At 44.1% G+C, this 17,124-nt stretch overlaps 2 long non-coding RNA genes across 2 annotated transcripts; one reads left to right on the top strand and one right to left on the bottom strand.

Annotated features, from left to right (window-relative positions):
- Positions 1 to 205: 205 nt before the first annotated feature.
- On the top strand, positions 206 to 4,791 carry LOC120987062. Its single transcript, XR_005775902.1, has 5 exons — positions 206 to 305; positions 4,044 to 4,171; positions 4,254 to 4,381; positions 4,465 to 4,592; positions 4,688 to 4,791. It is a non-coding gene; the product is annotated as an uncharacterized LOC120987062 (long non-coding RNA).
- A 1,626-nt stretch (positions 4,792 to 6,417) lies between these two features.
- Positions 6,418 to 16,836, bottom strand: LOC120987061. Its single transcript, XR_005775901.1, has 4 exons — positions 16,824 to 16,836; positions 11,088 to 11,094; positions 9,929 to 9,931; positions 6,418 to 6,708 (listed from the first exon to the last, which is right to left on the bottom strand). It is a non-coding gene; the product is annotated as an uncharacterized LOC120987061 (long non-coding RNA).
- Positions 16,837 to 17,124: the final 288 nt, after the last annotated feature.

The following is a 17,124-nucleotide window of genomic DNA, read 5'->3' as shown; positions in this document are numbered from 1 at the left end:
CTCCGCCGGGCCCTCCCTCAAGCTACACACGCCCACAATACGCCCACAATACACCCACATGACCACGGCCGCGTGACCCGTCCCTCCGCTCACGCGAGATGAGAGTCTCTGACGTCAGGACTCAGGAGAGTAGACTCTAGGCGCACAGGCGCAGCAAAAGCCCGCCAGAAAGAAGAGGACCGACCGACCGACCAACCGACCGACAGACAGACACCAAGGGCGAGCGCTGGGCATTGCAGCAGAAGTACTGCACTCCAGGACCATCTTCTCCTGCCTCACTGCCTGCTGGACTGGTCTATAGACTGGTAGGTAGTGTATTAGTAATGCAATGATTCATCCATGTTGTCCCCTGATCATCCATCCATCCGCCACACCCCCTGAATTCAGACATTATTATCGTCTGAAATCAGGGCTGGAGTGGGGCCGATGGATGGATCATCAGTGGACGGTAATAATTATCCGTACCCACTGTATATCATGAAAAATACCCATTTAAAAGAAATGGGTATTTTGACACTTGAGGCCACAAGGAGACACGTTATACTGTATGAATGCTGCCACTGACTCGGGGACTGCTCTGGAGTGGCACCTGGCAACTACCTGCAGCCAAGCCTATCCTCACCATCAGAGGCTCTAGTGAAGACCAGGTAGTTGCTTAGTCACGCCCCTCCAGAGTATAGCCAGTCAGTGGCGCAGTGGGTCCACACCCGCTGATCTGTAACAGTAACTGAGGCACTCCTGTTATTGTCTTGTACGTCTGTTACCTTGTATTAAAATTCCCTGGCCCTTGATCCATTTCGCCTGTTTTCTTTATGCCTGATGTCACAAAGGTGCGCTTAGGTCTCCGGCATGTGACGGGTCTGTAGGCTCAGTTCGGCTCAGGTTTGTAACAAATCTGTCCTTTTCGTTCTTCTGTACCAATAATGGAGTAGTGTCTCCCCAACAATTGGGGTGTGCCTCACTAGTGAGTTCTGTATTTCAGTTGGAAAAGAACTGTTTTATGCCATTGTTGCCGTTTTTTCAATCTCAAAGTCTTTAAAACTCAGGCAATTTTCATATTTAATTTGCAGATTAAATAAATTTGTGTCGCAGCAACTAACCTAATCCACCATAATGTCGTCTTACCATCATATGAGTGGCTCACAAAAACGCAAAAGAAAAAGGGAAGATGAGAAAAAAACTCAGAAACTCCCAAAAATAAGCAGCTATTTTTCACAGGCTGCTGGTGCTTCTGGTGGTTCTGCAACTACTGAGACCATAACTGGTCAGTGTGAGGACATAAGTGAGACTGAGAGACCTTCTACTAGTACAGTAATTGAAAGCTCTCAATCGTTGATGGAGGAGGATAGTATCCACAGTGAAACATGTAGCTTCAGTCCTAGCATTGAAGAAGTGGAGCCGCATACAAGTGCCAGTATATCTGAAGTACAAGAAAGTTTAGAAAGTGAAGATGCTGGCACTGTCTGTATAGAACGTACTTTACTTGGAGAAAAGTATGTTACAGATAGGGGACATTTTCCCATTACAATAAAAGACCCCAACATAAAAAAATGTATTCTTTCTAATGGCCCCTGCAGACCTAACGGGCCATTTCCCAGAGATAACGATAACAGGTGTTTCTCTGAGAAGTACTATGACAGAATTACAAAAGCAGGCCATAAGATTCCTGTCATGTGGTTATGCTACTCTCCAAAGCTAAACGTTGCTTATTGCGAGCCATGCTGGTTATTTGGTGATCGTAAAAGATTAGGCTTTGAACCTGCATGGGCTAAAGGAATAAAAAAATGGCAAAGGCTCTCAGCAAAAATACAGATTCATGAAGCTTCCCAAGCTCACATTGACGCTTGTATTGTGTATGATCAATGGAGGAGAAAAAAAAACATAGATGCAGAGACTGAAAGACAAATTTTAAAAGAGAAAAACTTTTGGCGACAAGTCCTTCATCGAATAACCAATGTGACCTTAACCATGGCAATGTCTAATCTAGCTTTCCGTGGTCATGTCGAAAAAATAGGCGAGAGTAATAATGGCAACTTTCTCTCTATTGTAGAGCTGCTCGCAGAATATGACCATGTTTTGAAGGAGCTACTCCAGTTACCGCAGGGGACAGCTAAATACCTAAGCCCCAAAATACAAAATGAAATAATAGATATCCTTTCAAAAAAAGTAGAAGAAGGCATTGTGAGTGAAATTAAAGCCTCCAATTTTTATTCAATAATTATGGACACAACACAAGATGTTTCTAAAGTTGACCAATTAAGTCAAATATTCCGATATGTGACTGTAAGCAGAGACAAAACCCAAAGGGCAACTGCTATAGCTATACAAGAAGCATTTTTAGGTTTTCATGTCGTAGAAGACCCTAGTGCTGCAGGACTTGAAAATGACATTATAAAATGTATAGAAAGTAGAGGTTTACAGCTATCAAAATGTCGGGGCAGGGTTATGATGGTGCTGCCACCATGAGTGGAGTATACTCAGGTGTTCAAACTCGCATTCAAAAGAAAGAAAGAAATGCCTTGTACATTCACTGTGCAGCCCACAACCTTAATTTAGTTCTACAAGATGCCGTGAGCCACGTACCTGAGGTGTCAAGATTTTTTGAGGTGATACAGAGTTTGTATGTTTTTTTTGGAGAAAGTATCACCCGATGGTCTGTTCTTCAGTCACTAACCACTGAATCCTCTGTGACCCTAAAAAGACTGTGCCCAACACGATGGTCATCCCGTTATGACTCGCTGCTTGCCCTACGCTTTCGGTTTGTTGATGTCCTTAAAGCACTGTCTAAATTAATATTGACTTCGACCAAAAGTAAAGAGAGGGAAGAGGCCAGGGTCCTTAGGAATAAAATTTAATCTTTTGAGTTTGTCTTCCTACTTGTTCTACAGAGTAAAGTTCTGGAGCATATAAATGCAATATCAAAGGTTCTGCAGTCAGAACATATGGATCTGTGCAATGCAGCCCATTTAATTCATAATGCCATTGAAGCTCTTAGCAGCTACAGGAAGCAATTTGAAGATGCTAAAACAACAGCTATCAAACTTGCTGAGAAGTGGGGAATTCCTGCAATGTTTGTAATTAAAAGAGTGCCCAAAGTAAAGCGCCATAGTGGGGAGCTATGTTTGGACGAAAGACTGCAAGACCCAGAGAAGAGATTTAAAACTACTATTTTTTATGCTACTTTAGATGTAATAACATCCCAGTTATCAAGCAGATTTGGTAGCATGAACACTGTAGTTGAAAGATTTCGGATCATTCAGCCACGTGTGCTGGCGACTGAATCAGAGGATAACTTGTTTCAAGCTGCACTGCAATTTCAGCATTATTACCAAGATGACATATCTTCCGATTTCGCAGGGCAATTGGTTAGTTTTCGGAGCGCACTGCAAAATGAGATCTCTGAGCTCCACACAGTTAAAGATTTGGCACACCTGCTTATAATTGACAATGCTGCTTTGTCATCTACCCTACCGGATGTATGTACAGCTTTAATACTTTTCCTCACATTACCAGTGACGGTGGCATCTGCAGAAAGATCATTTTCCAAATTATCTCTGATTAAAAATTACTTGAGAAACAGCATGTCACAACAACGGCTTTCTGGCCTTGCCCTTCTAAGCATTGAGAATGAAAGAGCAAGAAAACTGGACATTCCAGCTATTGTTGACAAATTTGCTGAGTCTAAAGCGAGACGGCGCAACTTCTAGTAATATGTATTTTGCGTAAGTGAGCAGTTTGTTGGGTACAGGGAGTTATATTATCAAAGTTCATACTAACCCAGTTCAATTTATTCAACTTTGGTTGTACTAAACAGTTAACTAGTTTGGTTCTATTTTAGCTGCCTTCTTTTTGGTAACAATGATGCAGATTAATAAACAATTCTGATGTTGTTAGACTCTAAAACACAACGACCGCCTTTGAACTATTTGAATACAGCACTGGTTTCTGCACAACAAAAGCTTAATATCAAAAAGAAGGCAGATGTTACCAACATCAAAAATACTTAACATAATTACTAAATGCTACCATCTCCTTTCCTACAGTGAGAACAAATTGGTTCCTTTCTACTTGATGCCTCCTCGTTGGACCTGGCTGGTTAATTTTGATGTTTCATTTGGATTTCTGTTCTGGTTGAGAAGCACAACTCGTGCTTCTTCACAATCAAATTTTGGTAAGTAAAAAATTTATATAATTTTATATTTAACATATCTAATTATGCAACTTAATAAATGCTACCATCTCCTTTCCTACAGTGAGAACAAATTGGTTCCTTTCTACTTGATGCCTCCTCGTTGGACCTGGCTGGTTAATTTTGATGTTTCATTTGGATTTCTGTTCTGGTTAAGAAGCATGACTCGTTCCTTTTCACATTCAAATTTTGGTAAGTAAAAAAATGTATATAATTTTATATTTAACATATCTAATTATGTCACTTAATAAATGCTACCATCTCCTTTCTTACAGTGAGAACAAATTGGTTCCTTTCTACTTGATGCCTCCTCGTTGGACCTGGCTGGTTAATTTTGATGTTTTATTTGGATTTCTGTTCTTGTTAAGAAGCACAACTCGTACTTATTCACAATCAAATTTCAGTAAGTAAAAAAATTTATTATATTTGAAATTCTTATCTAATTAGGCACCAAACTGACAGCCAATATTCTGTGATTATTATATTTTTTAATTGTAGGTGATTTACCAAGATATGGGTCAAGAAGCTTTATGCCTTATGTGGAGAATCTTTGTTCTGGAACGCTTTTAACATTTTTTTCTATATTTTATATGGTAACATTAAAAAAAAAAAATTAAAACCCCTATCTCCTTCTATTTAATATTCAACTACAACACTTTCAAACCGGGAGGGGGTGGAGTCTTGGCGGGGGTGGAGTCTTGGCGGGGGTGGAGTCTTGGCGGGGGTGGAGTCTTGGCGGGGGTGGAGTCTTGGCGGGGGGGCCCCAATTTAAAGTTTGCCCTGGGGCCCATAGAACTCTAGTTACGCCACTGCTCCCATGACACTGGATTTGAGCACGGGGAAGTTACATGATCTTTCCCTAATTTGCGCTGACATCATATGGGGGGAGACAGGAGGTTATCAGTGCTTTTGATTTTCCTGGATCAAAGTCTTCATACAATTCTCCCATCATCTCTGATACAGCCTCGTCAACTGCTTTGCTGAACAATTTCTTTACACAGGGAATAATATGGCAGATAATTATTTCAAGCAAAACTAAAACAACGATGATTATATCAATTCTCTAGCCCTTCTGCCCATTGATTATTGTGAACATAAGAACTATTAATCCTGAGAATCTTTGGGCAATACTATCAATGGATCACTGGGCTAGAAGTATCGGACTGTAACAACTTTGTTCTTCCTTTTGCACAACTTTTTCACAGACCAGAATCCTATTTTTACTATCTCATTTAAAATCCATATTCTTTTGAGTCAGGCACTCTGTTCATAACTTTTTGAATCTTTAACTTTAGTGTCCCGTTCAGTTCCTTTTTTCTCTACCCTATAGCTTCTTTGTGGATGGTACAAAGCATGTAAGGCCTGTTTTACACCCAAAACCTTTATCATCTCCTGCATCACTTCACCTGTGAAGTGAACACCTCTGTTACTTTCAATGGTCTCAGGTACCCCATACCTACAAATTCGTCCATAATCTTCTTTGCTTCTTTGGGTATGCTTTTGGCCATCCTGAAAACAAGTCATCACACATCAATACATACTCATATATGCCCACCTTCGGTAATTGAAGGTAGTCTGCAAGCGTTGAAACAGATACAAAGGGCAAGACGTGTGTTTCTGGGGTACTTTGACCACCTTGCCCACGTTGGTCTGGGCACAAATCATACATCACTGAGTATATCTGACTGCTACAGTGCTGAACCCTGGGGAGTACCATGTGCTATGTACTAAATCACACATAGCAGTTTTTGACTGCTGCGTCACTCCATGGATTGCCTGTGCCATGGTGGGGTAAAGGGAAGGCAAAGTTTCCCTTGGAACTGTATTGGGCCTTTCTCATTTTTAGTCCTCCCTTTTTCCATCCACCAGTCCCTTTTCTCCTTCCCCATCTGGTTCTGTAAGGTCTTAAGAACTTCCGGGAGACAGGAGGAGTTATTTCAGGCACCTGAGCTGTAGCCACTTAAAGCAGGGGTCTGCCTAGGCAATTTGGAAGTCATTTTTGCCGCCTGATCTGCTGTGCTTTTTCCCTTTGCCTCCTCTGAGTCTGTTTTACGGTGACCTTTTGTTGTTTTCACCACCACTCAAGTTAGCGACATGAGGGCTTCCATCAGAGACTTCACTGCTTCCCCATTTTCAATGGGTTTACCTGAAGCAGTCAGGAAGTCTCTGTCTTTCCAAATGGGCCCATAGTCATGGGCTATCACAAAGGCATACCTGGAATCAGTGTAAATGTTGGCTTTTAATCACCACTGCCCAATCTCTGTAGTACCTGCCATACTGGTCATACCTCGATCCATTCACAAAGAGCACATGATCTGGGTTACCTAATGGCTGATTTACCATATCCTGCTGTCTCTTGTGACATCATCTGCAGTCGTGAGCCTCTTCCTCTGGATCTGGAAGAAAAGATTAAGTACCCTAACTCTTCCCTCCCCCCTTGTTCCAGAGGCAACAGGGTGGCTGGATTCATAGTATTACACCTTTTGGACAGCAACATTGTCAGGCAACAAAATGGAACACTGCATTCTCAAATATCAGGCAACAAAAAGATTTTTAAGTTGTACTTTCATGAGGATAGAAGTAATATCACTGTCACTTTGTGGTTCAGGACCATCTCAGAGCTTTCAGCAAGCATGGCTTGTACATCTACTACAGCTCTGATGCAGAAAGGGGCACCTCTCGCCACGGGGCCAAGTCTGGCTGAATAATATGCCACAGGGTGTTGTTGATGGCCATCCAATTAGGTGAGGGCAGCTGGGGCATGGCCATTCACTTTTGAACAATCTAAATATAATTATCTGATAGGCCCAGTGCGGGGGAGCACAAAATTGCCAGGTTTGGGCATAAAAGGCATCTATTACCTCATATATAAGGTGGAAGGGACTAAAAGGACAAACAATCATAAAGAGGATGCATCAAACTTGTGTATCCAAGGTCTGCTGTAAGAAACAGGGTCCAAAATGTCCTCTGCATTCATGTTTCTGGGCAAAGGGATGTCCTCCACAGCCTTCTTACATTTGTGGATGAGATGTTTCACCCCAGGAAGGTAGCAGTAATGCAGCAAAATTGAAGTTTTTCTCTTTTTTTTTCTTTTTTTCTCTCACTTTTAGCCATGATCAGCTAAAAAAGGACAAGAGTGACATGGCTGCAGTATACATACTAGGTGAGTTCTAGGCTCCCTGCGGCAGCACCACCCAGGTATACTGTTTACCCTCATGTGTGAAGGCAAACAAATACCTACTGTCTGGGTGTAGTGGTACTGAAAAGAAAACATTTGTCAAATCAATCACAGTGCAGTGGGTTTGCTCTTCTCACTTTTCTTTTTCACAGGGTACAAAAGAGTGTTAGAAGGGGATACAATCTCTCTTTTTTCAAAAAGTCTCAGACTGTTTGAGATATGGCATCTGACTGTGGCATACTCAAGATACTTCCTGGGAAGTGGGACATCAGTTTTCATCTCTAATTCCACAGGAGGGACTGAGAGTTTGCCAACATCAGTAGGTCCAGTAGCCCACAGATGTACAGACATTCCCGAAAGCAGGGCTTCATTCTTATCTTCTGGGAGTACTGACACAAACATGGACCAGGGAGTTTTAACACTAATGTCCAACAAACGAAGTTCCTGTCCATTGAGGACACCTGTAAGCTGCACAGTGCCGTCCTCCTGATACAAGATGCTATCATGTACTTTTGCAAGGAAGTCTGTACCGAGGATGCAACAAGGGGCCTTATCACTGACAGCAAACGGGCAAGCACTTCCTGGTTAAGGGCAAATCTAATACGGATGGGTTATGTTAAAAAGGGGAGTGTACTACTTTCCCATCCACTGTCTACTCAAAGTCTGGTGTCCTTGGAGATAAGTCAGGGGAGGACATGTTTGCTGTGCACAACTGTCTTGGCTGCTCCAGTATTAATCAAAAACGGGACTACTTCTGTATCACCCAGAGTGAGGGATATCATTGGGGCCGGACTTGAATCTGCTAAAATGTTTAAAAGCATAGCCAATACTAGATTGCCTGTTTCCTAATCTTCGTCTAACTTTTTCCCCTCACCTGTCTTTGTGTCATCCTCATGGCAAAAACATGGGCGTCTGTGGGGACGTACAGTGATCCGGCCATGGTCAACACAGAATACAGTCCTCTCGTGCGGTGTGGACGAGGAGTACCACACACAGCACAACTCTCTCTCTCTCTCATTTGGGTTCTGGGTCCCGCAGACTCTGCAGGTCCATCATCCAGGACCATTATAGGGTAGCAAACTTACTTTTTCCTCACTTCAATGAGGCATTTGGCATCAGGGCTGAGGCAATGCCCCAGGAACACCACCTGTGGCTGGCACCACTGAACCACCAATGCTGTTTGCTGTTACTCTGCAGTTTGGTTTACAGAAGTACCCAGCTTTCCCTAATGTGGAATTTAATAGACTGAAACACAGGACTTCTCATCTTTCATGGGGGTGTCTTGTAACTAGGGGATGGGCATAAGGGCTGTCGTTGTCTGTGACGTCTACCCTGTCCTCCTCCCTCTCTCCTCTAAGTCCACCCCTTCCAGTCGAACGGTGTGATCCTCCCTCTCTCAGTCAGTATTGCCTCGACTGTTCATGAGGACAGATCTCTGTTAGCACAACATTTAACACATAACTAGAAACATCGAAACGAACAGATCTGACAATACAGACATGAACACATGAAGGGCCCATAAGAAACATTTCATTGAATTAGATAAAAAAAAAAATGTAGAGCTCAATCAGCACTTTTGGCACTAATAAAAACACAAAATCTTCCAAGAAGAAAAAAATCCCCAATGCGCATATTATATACAAACAAATATCGTACTCCATAAACATTCACATTTTCCTTTGTGCATTTCTTGCTGCAGCATCATTTATTTATTTTCACAAACAGCTCATAACCACGCCCTTATTCCTGCAGTACAAACTGCACACACAACTTTGCTAAGGGCTCTTTCACACTTGCGTTGTCCGGATCCGGCGTGTACTCCATTTGCCGGAATTACACGCCAGATGCGGAAAAACGCAAGTGAACTGAAAGCATTTGAAGACGGATCCGTCTTCAAAATGCGTTCAGTGTTACTATGGCACCCAGGACGCTATTAAAGTCCTGGCTGCCATAGTAGTAGTGGGGAGCGGGGGAGCAGTATACTTACAGTCCGTGCGGCTCCCGGGGAGCTCCAGAATGACATCAGAGCGCCCCATGCGCATGGATGATGTGATCCATGCGACACGTCATCCATGAGCGTGGGGCGCCCTGACGTCACTCTGGAGCACCCGGGGAGCCGCACGGACGGTAAGTATACTGCTCCCCACTACACTTTACCATGGCTGCCAGCACTTTAGCGTCTTGGCAGCCATGGTAACCATTCAGAAAAAGCTAAACGTCGGATCCGGCAATGCGCCGAAACGACATTTAGCTTAAGGCCGGATCCGGATTAATGCCTTTCAATGGGCATTAATTCCGGATCCGGCCTTGCGGCAAGTGTTCAGGATTTTTGGCCGCAGCAAAAAGCGCAGCATGCCGCAGTATTTTCTCCGGCCAAAAAACGTTCCGGTCCGGAACTGAAGACATCCTGATGCATCCTGAACGGATTTCTCTCCATTCAGAATGCATTAGGATAAAACTGATCAGGATTCTTCAGGCATAGAGCCCCGACGACGGAACTCTATGCCGGAAGAAAAGAACGCAAGTGTGAAAGAGCCCTAAGCATCCATCAGTCTTCACACATACTTGACTCAACTACAACTTAAAGCCAAACCCATTCACATTCCACTGAATGATTTATGTCTTCCATACCAGCCACACAGCTTTCTTTGTTTCATTGTAAAACTTGCAGCACAAACAAACACAGCTTTCCTGGAAACAGATAAACACACCACACCCAGAATTGCTGATGATTTCTGTTGTTCTGCTGTTTTTTCCAACGCCTTCTGGTTTTCAATCTGTGATTAATCAAAATCTTATAACAAGACAGCATACAAGTTATAATCATATAATAGTTTTTGTTAAACCCAAATCATCTTATATGCCACATGGTCTTAATTGGTGTTGCACATATATAATAATATAGGCTGGAGGTTAGCTACTTGGGAAATAAGAAATAAAATTATTAAGCAATCTTCACCTTTCTTTGTCTTGCAAAAGGTTATTACACATATCACATTACCTCCTCCGCATAGCATACTCCCTCATCTAAGTAATGTTTGCATAGCAAACTATATGCTTCTCTGTTAAAGCTGGGGGATGAAATTAGCCCACCACAGCTGTCAGCCCCCCTCCCTGACTCTTAACTCTCAAGAGGCCATGCAACTTTCCTGAAACTTCGAGATTTTGTTTGTCCGCAGACACTACCGATCCACCCCTCTGGGGGGCTGAAAAATCTTTTGTTTCTGAGCGCCATGAATTACCTTGCCGTTCGGTGCCATGCGTGTGCCGCACCTAACAATCCTCCATCACTCAACCTTCCCCGACATCGCTGTAACACTATTTTTCCATATTTCAACATGCAGTTCTCTATTAATATCACATCCTGCAATCTTCATCAACTTCACTTAGTTTTTCATATGAGCAGGCACCTTTAACCCTTTCCTCCGCAAACAAAGGATTCACCCTCCCCTCTGGTTGGCTCAATCTGAATATCTATCGCATCTACAACTAGTCAGCCCAGGACTCCTCTCCACACTTTTTCCTCTACAGGTCAGGCAAAGATTACTTCGTCCCACACCTCGGCGCTACAGTACCCTCTTTTCCAAACCATGAGGTTCCTTTCCACTTTCTTTGCCTGTGGTCTTACCGTCCGTGCTCAGTTCACTCCTCAGACAATCAATTCAGACTATGGTTCTATGGACCCAGGCGTTCAGCATTTCAGCTGACTACTATACTCACATGGGAACTGTACAGCAGACTAAGCAACCATGACGTGACGAACTGAATAGCAGAGAGGCAAGTAAGATAAATGGTTTTCTTACCTTTCTACTAAAGCCGCGGTCATCTCCTCTCTGCTGTTCGTAAGCTCCTGTGGGGTCCTGAGGGTCGGCTGTTGATGCTCCCTTTGCCTGGGCCCCACGTGCGGGCGCCAATTGTTGAAGTTGCTTTAATTAAAGCATTTAAGATACACTCTGGTGTTCCAAATCAAGGTACCCCAAGGGGTTAATATCCATGCGTGGTAGACACAGACACTGACAGACAGGTGGGTCAAAAACGATCTCTCTATTTATTATAATAAGTAAAGCGGTTTTTACATCTTCAGAGTGGGGTCGGCCCCCTCTGAGGCTCATGCCATTATTTGATTGCCTAAAAAGGAAAAAGATATAAGAAGAAAAGAGATAATACCTGGAGTCTGCGCATTGTGCACTATCTTACAAACTTTGGTATATGAATTAATGTAAACATCTGTGCACCGGCGCCATCTTATAATGGCCTCTTACTAACATTAATACTGCTTACATCATATATGACACTTCAAGGAGGTGCTTTTTGTTATAGGCACTGAATATACATGGGTATCAAGCATTCTACTACAGTCTATACATCACTCTTGGCACATCTGTAGGCAGAGGAGAGGACAAGCACTGCCCACAGCTGCTTGCGCCCATTCCCCCCCCCCCCCCCCATTCTTCTCTTTTCAGACAGCTTGGCTAGTCAAGGGGGGAGGGGAGGCACTTGAGATAAGGAACAAGTAGCTTAAAGCAACTACTAAAAAAATCATACAGTTACACAGTCCCAGAGATACAAAATATAAAATGATATTCACACATCTCTATCACTAGCTTAAGCAGATGAGGTAGAAGGCTTTGAGTAGGAGTAATCTTTGGTATCAAAGAGAAAAGCATGTTGTAATAAGTATCTCAAACAATATGCATCACAAACAATTGGTATTCAGGCATAAAAATAATCAAATGTGCAGAGCCTTTTTTTTTTTTTTTTTGCTCACTGCATCCTCCACAATGTCTCACTCTCCCAGTTTTTCAGGACAGACCACCTTTTCTAGAGCTGGTCTTTTGACTGGCCAACTCCACGCATCTTATGCAGCTTTTTAATCACCCTATTCAAAACGCTATTTTTCCTAGTCTTAGGGTGTAGTATGGTTATGTGTCCTTGTGGTCATCATGCTCCCTCTTGTCCATCGTGCAGACCATATCCTCCATCTCCTCTCTAGTCTTTCAGTTATGTCGCACAATGAATTTGTATTGGCTAGGAGGAAGTGCCAATCATTCTGAGCAGACGAGCGATGCAGGAAACCAAGAATAAAACAGAATAAAACAGTTAATTTAGTAATGCTTGTTGTTACATTCCATAACCCCATGCCATATAATGTATGCAATTTGCATTTCAGAAACCATGTAATTTTCACATAGAAGTAAAAGTAGTGCAACAGCAAGTTATCACGGTCGGCGTGGCTATCACATACGTGACACAGAGGGAGGGAACGAGGAAGGCCCTGCCCAAGTGAGAGGGAAGATGGTGACCCCTGACTCACCTGGCGGCTGGCACCTGGCTGCCCTGACGTCCCTAGACGGGTTCCTCACCCGTACGCCGATCACGTGCCTAAAGCCCTGGCTTTCCCTGAGCTTAGCCCTAGGTAGTGAACAGGGCGATGGGAACACTAGTCCGCACCACTAACTCTAAGGGAAAACACCAAGGGGAGGACAGACAACACAGACTCAACATATATTCCCAGGTGGGCGACAACAGGAGACAACAATAAGCCAAACAGGGATCCGGAGGGTAGCACACAGGAACGACAACCAGGATTAACCACTCCAGTGGGTCAGTATAGATGTCCAGGCAGGAAGCTCTATAACTGGCAACTAGAGAAGTGTGAGGGGAGAATATAAGGAGGTAGGGAGTGGCAGACAAGAAACAGCTGAGGAGGAGAAGCTACGGATCCCTGAGAGAGACAAAAAGGATAGCAAGGCAAACACAGAAAACAATCATAAAGAAACACCGTGATCTTTAGATATAGAGCGCGCAGCCACCCGCTGCGACTTCCTGACCCCGGGTATAACGGAGTCAGACGTGGCTCTTGATACCCTCGTGACAGTACCCCCCCTTTCACGAGGGGCCTCCGGACACTCAGGACCAGGTCTCTCCGGATGAGAGGCATGGAAAGTCTGAATTAACCTGTTGGCGTTTACCTCTGACGCTGGAACCCACATTCTTTCCTCGGGACCGTAACCCCTCCAATGCACCAGATACTGAAGAGAGCGGCGGACCCGACGAGAATCAACAATTCTGGCTATTTGAAACTCCAGATTACCATCCACAATAACCGTAGGAGGTGGCAGCGGCGATGGTTCTAGAGGTGGAACATACTTCTTGAGTAACAATTTATGGAAGACGTTATGGATCTTAAAAGTCTGAGGTAGCTCCAGGCGAAAAGCCACAGGGTTAATGACGGCTACTATTTTATAGGGACCAATGAACCTAGGACCCAGTTTCCAAGAAGGAACCTTCAACTTAATATTCCTAGTAGACAACCACACATAGTCATTCACTCCTAGGTCCGGACCTGGCGACCGTTTCTTATCGGCCATGCATTTATATTTACCACTCATCTTTTTCAAGTTAACTTGCACCTTCTGCCATACCGATGAAAGAGATGAAGAAAACCTTTCCTCTTCGGGAACCCCAGAAGACCCCCCCTCTTTGAAAGTACAAAATTGGGGATGAAAACCGTATGCACCAAGGAATGGTGACTTGCCAGTGGACTCCTGATAATGATTATTTATGGCAAACTCAGCTAACGGTAAATATGATGACCACAACTCTTGGTTTTCAGACACAAAACACCTTAAATATGTTTCTAGGTTTTGGTTGGTACGCTCAGTCTGTCCATTCGACTGAGGATGGAAAGCTGAGGAAAAGGACAAGTGAACCCCCAAACGGGAACAAAAAGCTTTCCAAAACTTAGAAATAAACTGGGTTCCCCGATCCGAAACCACATCGGAAGGGACCCCGTGAAGCTTCACGATTTCACTGATAAACACCTGAGCGAGAGTTTTAGCATTAGGAAGTGCGGGTAGCGCAATAAAGTGTACCATTTTGCTAAACCTGTCTACTACTACCAAGATAACTGTTTTACCCGCCGACAACGGTAAGTCAGTGATGAAATCCATTGACAGATGTGTCCATGGCCTATTGGGGATGAAAAGTGGCAATAAAGACCCTGCTGGACGTGTATGAGAGACTTTCGCGCGTGCACAAGTAGAACAAGTAGACACGAAATCCATTACATCCTGACGCAACCTTGGCCACCAAAAACGACAAGATAAAAGCTCCAAGGTTGCTTTACTACCCGGGTGTCCAGCAAGTGCCGAATTATGATGTTCTTTTAATAATTCAAGACGCAGGTTTAACGGTACAAACAATTTCTCTGAGGGGCAAGAGGCCGGGGCGTCCCCCTGAGCCTCTAACACCTTTCCCTCTAGAACAGAGTGTACAGCAGAGACAACCACTCCTCTTTGTAAAATAGGTACCGGATCACAAACATTACCCCCTCCAGGGAAACTACGAGATAATGCGTCTGCCTTGGTATTTTTTGCCCCAGGACGATAGGTGATTACAAAGTTAAATCTGGTAAAGAATAGCGACCACCTAGCTTGTCTAGGGGTGAGACGCTTAGCCGATTCTAGGTACAGAAGGTTCTTGTGATCCGTAATCACAGTGACGGGGTGGATTGCTCCCTCTAAGAAGTGACGCCACTCTTCAAGCGCCAGTTTAATCGCCAACAGTTCCCTATTTCCAATATCATAATTCTTCTCCGCAGAAGATAATTTTTTGGAAAAGAAAGCGCAAGGACGCCATTTGCCAGGAGACGGACCCTGAGACAATACAGCTCCCACTCCCACCTCTGACGCATCTACCTCGACAATAAAAGGCTGGGAGACATCAGGTTGAATTAGAACAGGTGCCGAGGTAAACCTCTCCTTTAGAGAGGAAAATGCATCTTTAGCGGCGTCAGACCATTTGGAAAAATCCGTCCCCTTCCTAGTCATGTCGGTAAGGGGTTTAACGATCACTGAATAATTTTTAATGAACTTTCTATAGAAATTAGCGAAACCCAAAAACCGTTGTAGGGCTTTAAGGTTCTCAGGAAGATCCCAATCTAAAATTGCCTGGACCTTCCCAGGATCCATGCGGAAACCTGAAGCAGATAATAGATATCCCAGGAACTGTAATTCCTGAACAGCGAAGACACATTTTTCAATTTTCGCATATAATTTATTCGTCCGTAGGACCTGCAGTACTTGCCTGACATGCACCTCATGTGTTTTCAGATCAGCCGAATAAATTAAGATATCATCTAGGTATATGACTACAAACCTGCCGATGAGATGACTAAAAATATCATTAACGAAATGTTGGAAGACAGCAGGGGCATTGGTCAGACCAAAAGGCATAACTAGATTTTCATAATGCCCCTCAGGGGTGTTAAAAGCTGTCTTCCACTCATCCCCTTCCCTGATACGAATCAGATTGTAGGCCCCCCTAAGATCAAGTTTGGAGAACCACTTAGCACCCGCAATCTGATTAAAAAGGTCAGGAATGAGAGGAAGAGGGTATGGGTCACGGATGGTTATCTGGTTTAACTCACGGAAATCTAAGCAAGGACGCAGGCCCCCATCTTTCTTTTTAACAAAGAAAAACCCTGCAGCCACGGGTGAAGAAGAGGGTCTGATGTGTCCCTTAGCCAGACTCTCGGAGATATAATCTTTCATGGCTTGTCTCTCGGGACCCGAAAGATTATACAACCTGGACTTGGGTAATTTTGCCCCGGGAATCAGGTTAACCGGGCAATCATAAGGACGATGAGGTGGTAGTTTCTGACAACCCTTTTCAGAAAAAACGTCCTCAAAGTCTGAAATAAATGTAGGTAGGGAAGCTATGGAGGCGATTAAGCAATTGTTATTCAAGCAATTCTCTCTGCAATGCTCACTCCACTCCAATATCTCCCTGGCCTGCCAATCCACCACTGGATTGTGCGCTACCAACCAGGGAAGACCCAATACCACCGGAGAGGGAAGGCCCTCCAGAACGTAACATGAAAGACACTCATTATGGTGGTCCCCTACCCGAATATCACGGTCGGCGTGGCTATCACATACGTGACACAGAGGGAGGGAACGAGGAAGGCCCTGCCCAAGTGAGAGGGAAGATGGTGACCCCTGACTCACCTGGCGGCTGGCACCTGGCTGCCCTGACGTCCCTAGACGGGTTCCTCACCCGTACGCCGATCTCGTGCCTAAAGCCCTGGCTTTCCCTGAGCTTAGCCCTAGGTAGTGAACAGGGCGATGGGAACACTAGTCCGCACCACTAACTCTAAGGGAAAACACCAAGGGGAGGACAGACAACACAGACTCAACATATATTCCCAGGTGGGCGACAACAGGAGACAACAATAAGCCAAACAGGGATCCGGAGGGTAGCACACAGGAACGACAACCAGGATTAACCACTCCAGTGGGTCAGTATAGATGTCCAGGCAGGAAGCTCTATAACTGGCAACTAGAGAAGTGTGAGGGGAGAATATAAGGAGGTAGGGAGTGGCAGACAAGAAACAGCTGAGGAGGAGAAGCTACGGATCCCTGAGAGAGACAAAAAGGATAGCAAGGCAAACACAGAAAACAATCATAAAGAAACACCGTGATCTTTAGATATAGAGCGCGCAGCCACCCGCTGCGACTTCCTGACCCCGGGTATAACGGAGTCAGACGTGGCTCTTGATACCCTCGTGACACAAGTGATGTAGAATTTTCCTGATGACATAAGATACGAATGTTTGTGGGATATGAATGTGTATAAATGAACGTTCACGTGTGTTCTTTTTTTTCCCATTTTGCAAACGGGTCAGATATATGATATATGGTCAAATGGTTATATTTTTCCGCTTCATTTTAAATTACGTGTAAATTGTTCTAAA

Source organism: Bufo bufo, chromosome 1, assembly GCF_905171765.1.
Source record: "Bufo bufo chromosome 1, aBufBuf1.1, whole genome shotgun sequence".
NCBI lineage: Eukaryota > Metazoa > Chordata > Amphibia > Anura > Bufonidae > Bufo > Bufo bufo.
Note: the sequence above shows the minus strand (reverse complement) of the source record. Positions and strands in the feature narration are given on the sequence as shown.